We start from the raw sequence: 6,245 nt of genomic DNA on the forward strand, positions 1-6,245 counted from the left end.
CATATGATAACGATAGGAATGCATGTCACGAACACACTATCGTGTCCTTTATTAATAATCTTGTCAGAATTGACTCTTTATTTTCTTCGTATACACAATTGCTTTATCATTATAATGATTCTCACTGGATTAAATAGATACAAATATGCATCAAAAATATATTCTATAGTTGATGCAATCAATAGTATAATGCGTTTTATTAATACCGATTAGATGGGATAGGGGTATATACGAATAGCCGTCGTTATAATACAATTACAAATTGAAGTAGTTTAACAATTTTTTTTTGTAATAACACACAGAAAGCACACAGAAAGAGATACAATCTACAATGTTGATTCGAGTGTAAAGTTAGTTTAAAAACAATAAAGATATATTAAGATATAATCATAATAGGTATTCTTAAGACGTTAAATAGATTCAAATGATAAATTTAGTTATGTAGAAGGTTGTAGTGGGGGATTGTTTTATATTCAATTTTATTCCATGTGATATAGGGGAAATTGTATTGAAAGGTGACTACTGATATGCTAACATTTGTGTCTCTGATTATATGTGATATATAGTAATACCCTTTGATATCTCCCGTCTCTTCAATATGAAAAAGTAATATCACAAAAATACTGAACTCCGAGGAAAATTAAAAACGGAAAATCCCTAATCAAATGGCAAAATCAAATGATAAAACACATCAAACGAATGCACAACAACTGTCATATTCCTGACTTGGTACAGACATTTTCAAATGTAGAAAATGGTGGATTGAACCTGGTTTTTTAGCACTAAACCCCTCAGGGACAGTCGCACCAAATTCCATTACATTTACAACGATGCGTGAACAAAACAGACATAATAGGTAAAATTGTCAAAATAGTGGTACAGCAGTCATCACCGTGACACAATCTCAATCAGAACAAAAACAAACAAATATTTAACAAAGAAGCACAAAAAAGCATATATCAAATTTAACAACCACGTTCATTGCTTATTTATTTTTGTATTTTAAATCAACCCATAAAGGATTGAAATGTTTGAAGTCCTGTAACTGAATGGCTAGGATCACATCAACTCTGGTGTAGAATCGTGTGTTTGACGTCAGAATGTAAACGTCACACAGGTAGAGCTATAAAATAATTTTGTCGTTCAAAATTATTATAGAACAATAACATAATGGCATTATAATAGAATAATAACATAACGGTGGGATGTTTAAAAGTACAGAGCCACGTCATATGTACCAAAGAAATTCAAAAAGTCACACGTACAAAGCACACCAGCAAAAATTAAAGATAATACAAACAACACATTGACGGGATGCATAAGTACCGAACCACATCAAATGGATATCACCAAAAAAAAACCAGACCAAACAGTAAAAGAAGCTTGACTAATGGTGCAACAACTTTTTAACATTTAAAGCTGACGGAAAATCGACCTGGTCACCACAAATATTTTCATGTCATTCAATTTTCGTATGGTTAAACTTCAATAGTTTTGATAGTGTTTTGTTCAAATTGACTTTGCAATGTTATGTTATGTATTAATAGAACTCAACCAACCAATGTTATGTCAAACATTCATGGAATTTTATAAAACTTGTATATTTGTTTCTGATTGAATTAACTAGCTTTTTAGATACATTCTACGTTTTAAGGTTTAAGTTCAAACCTTTTTATAGTGTTGACGCTGATTCCTGATTTTAAATATAGATTATTTTGTTTAATACTGTGTGGGTCTTTGTCAATAAGTTTTTAAAGTAGTTCATTTACGGTGATTATCTAATCTGTCAACACTAATGTTGTGAATAAGGACATGTTTTTGGCAAGGCGAGTTAGGCTGAGATCTAAACAATTGACCAGGATGTATTTTCTTCCAGTCAAATTGGGTGGTTTTCTATTATAAATCCGGTTTTCTTCATCAAAAAATAATTGCCGACATAATATATTGAAAGTGCTAGAACAAATAGCGTCACACAGCAATCAACCAATCGATGAAATATAAGGTTATTTAAGCTACGATTTTCAATGAATTATTTCACTTCTCGTTTTGTCCTTTATCTTGTTTACTTTTGTTTTCTTAGATCATAAATGAACCAAGTGGTCCTCACTTTGTGCAATTTATCAATATTTCTAGCCAATGAAATCGGTAAGTCAATATATGATGATTTAGACACGTTTATTTTTTCTTCAAATAATAATCAATACTTAAAGCCATATTATGTAAACAGACCTGCTCAAATGGACGGCCGTTGATGTACACTCTCCGATGGTTACACAGTGATACTCATTTGGTGAAAGATACAAGTGCGTAGGGGTTATGGTAAAGTTCGATTGTCAAAATTGAATTTTATATTTACACTGAAAAGATTTAATATGAAGTCAGAACCACATTTAATCGTGGTGGTATATTTAATAGCATTTCATCTCGCATTCAGTATATAGTGGTCGGATTTCTGGTCAGGTCACATTAAAGATTTTAGAATTTAAGTTGTCTGATAACCTGCTAAGGACGCATAAATTTTGAATGAGAAAATTGACTGGATAAAATCAGAATCTTTATAATGGGTTCGATGCATCTATAAAATTGAGAACGGAAAGTGGGAATATGTCAAAGACAACAACCCGACAAAAGAGCTGCCAACAGAGCAGACAATAGTATTTATGTGGACTGCCACTTCGGTTATTGCATATAAAAAATGGTTTATTGTGTCTGTCTATATTTTCTAGTAGGAAGTGGGATTTCTTTCATTTGATTAAATTTAATTAGTTTTCGTCATGTCATAGCTTAATAAACATTGTTCACTTGTCGTATTTTCAACATCCACCAAATAAATCAAAACAATTTTAAGGTAATAAAACCCCAAAAAAGACTTTATGATTGGCTGCCTCTTTGCTTAGCATGAACATTAGTCGGGTACATTTTGGTTTAATTTTGCAAAGTAATACAAATTAAAAATCAGGTTTAGAGTGCCAGTCTATTAAAGAAACAATTATTCAGTAAATCTTAATATAATACATGACAATTTGTATTGTTATTGACATAACTATAAATAACAGTAGACTTATAGAGCTTTCAATTGTTGTAAACTATCCATCCTTAAGGATAAAAAAGACAGAATTATAATTCCGTTGTATAATATTCTAACAAAATCGAAAATATTGGCACCATCTTTTTATGCGACATTACATTTGGAAATTCTAAACTTAAATGTCTTCATTTTTATGTCAACCAATATATTCTGAGGTATGAACAGTACTCAATTATCAGACTTGTTTAATTTTAAATTTGAAATGTATCTTTTCAGAAATAAAAGGTCAACTTGGCTAATAGTCCCCGCATGCATATCGACCAAAAACTGCCATAAAATATTAGCATTGTCATTAGGTCCTGTCATTGTCGCTGTTGGTCAGTCATTGTTTAAGTTGCTCAGGTCACATTCTCGGAAGCTTTGAAAATAACTGTGTTATTTTCTTATGTTTGAATATCAAATGATGAAATTTTCATATATTTTAAATTTGAAATAAAACCTTGGATACATAAAATGTCATTAGCATTTTTGTTTTGGTCCTGTCATTTTACTGACACTGTCCTGTCACTGGTCCGGTCATTAGTGTTATCCACCATGCAGTAGTAAAAGTGCGTTAAATTTTTACAAACAAATTAAAGACGCGCCTTTTACGCGTTAACGCGTAGGTAAACGCCCATTTACTATGAACACAATTAGAAGACGCGCCTTTTTACCGTTAACGCGGAAGAAATCGTGGAAGTAAACGTTAGTTTAATTTTGTTGTCTAGTAAAATTTGGTGTAAACGCACAGTTAACGCGGCGTAAAAATTTTCCGCGCGTCTACATTTAATGCCTGGTCTGTCTCCAACTGTATCAATTGTTAAACTTGTAGACTAATATTTGATTATATTCCTACATTTCCAAATAATCTATTGAACAGTATTCAGAATTGTATTCTGTTTTGGTTATGCTATTATATTTTTATGTAATGGTACATTGACAGTATGATAAGTTCGTCCCTCCTTGGGATATCTACAGTGTAATTAAGCACATTATACATTTAAAACACACCAAAACTATAGTCCCAAGTTGCTTCTATAATGTTACAGCTGTGAAGAAAATGTGTGAGGGTTTCGTTTTCTGTTTTACATAAATGGCACTTACTATTATTGGATTTGCCCATTCTAAATAGGTTTTGCTCATTATATATACATGATATTATGTTATGAACAATTTTCCAGCTAATTCGATTTGCTTGCCTAGAAGACATAATGTTATTTAAATTTCCCTATATTTGTTTCCAAAGTAATTCCGATTGATACTGCATATTCCATTTTATTATATATTTTAGACTTATATCTAAATATAACGAATATTGAATCAAAGGAAATGAGACAGTTATAATAAAATAGTTTCACTCGTAAAGGCTCTAGAAAAAAATTCGTTTCAAGACGTTACATAACACGGAGCATTTTTTTTTTTTTTTTTTTTTTTTTTGAGTTGAAACATATGATCAAATTAAGGTTATGCAAAACGATACGTCAACAGCTTAGTAAGCTTAGGCGTAAGAAAATTGAAACTGGAAGTGCATGTCACATATTAGCCCATGGGTCAATACGGCTTTTTCCGACAATGTTTTTCAAATCATTTACAAATGAAGTGAGCGAGAACTGCGATTATCATTTATCGATATTTCGTTTCTTATTGGTAATTCTATTTTTGAAGGAGGATATTACTTTGATTCGATCCAACAGTATTTTAATTTTTTTTTTTAACTCATCAGGTTACTTATGCTCGTGTCTGTGGTGCCGTTTTGTGTCTCAATAACGTAAATGCGTATTTACTACGCTGTTATAAATAATAATAAATATATAATCATATTGTTTGTCATAGATCAGAGCGTTGGTTTTTTATTTTGATTTATTCAAAGTGTGTCATGTCGTGACCTTTTATATCATACTATTAAGTATGGATTTTTCATCGTTGAACGCTGTACGGTTATCAGTGATGCCCAAATACATGTTATTTCGACTGTGTTGGATAATTGTCTCAAAGGCAATCCTAAAATAATATCTCCTTATTTTTTATTTTGACAGAAATACATGTACCTCTTTCAATTAATCGAAATACTAAGAATGTTCTACCGTTAGGAATAGATGGTTAAACTTACCATGACGCAAGTTTTCGAAATATTTGGTTTCTAATGATCTTTCACCTCGTATTTATCTGAACATTTCAGATGATGAGTTTATTTCTCTGTGTGCCTTTAGATTGACACACATTTGACATAGAGATCGCAATTTATAAAGCAACACGATAGGTGCCACATGAAGAGCAGGATCTGTTAATCTTTCTAGAGTACCTGATATCACCCCGGGTTTTGTTTTGTCAAGCCTTTTATGTTGAACTGACTCTATTTTAAAAGAGTAAAATCCATTTTATTCCTTTTTATAATCTTTTTCAATGTTTACTATAAATGAATGCAGATTTCATAAAGAAACACACAATTTTTACAATATTCCATGTTTTTATTCTTAAAATTGATAAAACTTAAATTTAATGTTCGGGAAATTTCCCAAAATATATGAAAGTTTTAAAATATTAGTGGTAAATATGTATGTGACACTTGTTGTTTATCGGGAAATGTCCCGAAAATCATTTTCAACATTATTATTTATAACATATTAAAAATTGTTGGAAAAGCGTTTTGACAAACAGATCTGAAACACATTTCGGGAAAAATCCTGACAAAAATAAACTAAGTACAAAATGTATAACACAGATGTCTTCAAATATTTGGGGATTTATCCCGAAAATCTATGTATATGCTAGAACTCATGACTAATAATTTCTTTCACATTTCGTGAAAAATCCCGAAAATATAAATCTATTATCAGGCACACACTTGGTGCATAGTTTTTTTTTTACCCATTTCGGGAAAAATCCCGAAATAAAATCTACAAGCAAAAATTATGCTACAGATTTCTTAAACATATTGGGAAAAATCCTGAAAAACAAAATCTTTCAGATTTTACAACACAGAATTTTGATACATTTAGAAGGTTTTTATGTAAACATGAAATATAATGTTTGCTCTCTATTGCATCTCTTTTGCAACATGCTATATTTGACTAAGTGCATATTACAGGTTAAACATAGAAAATAAAATTCCATTAAAAAATCTTGTTTTAAAAATTATTTCTTAATTAAAAAGACTAAGATTGATGATTATGTATGG

Source organism: Mytilus californianus, unplaced genomic scaffold, assembly GCF_021869535.1.
Source record: "Mytilus californianus isolate M0D057914Y unplaced genomic scaffold, xbMytCali1.0.p SCAF_10, whole genome shotgun sequence".
NCBI lineage: Eukaryota > Metazoa > Mollusca > Bivalvia > Mytilida > Mytilidae > Mytilus > Mytilus californianus.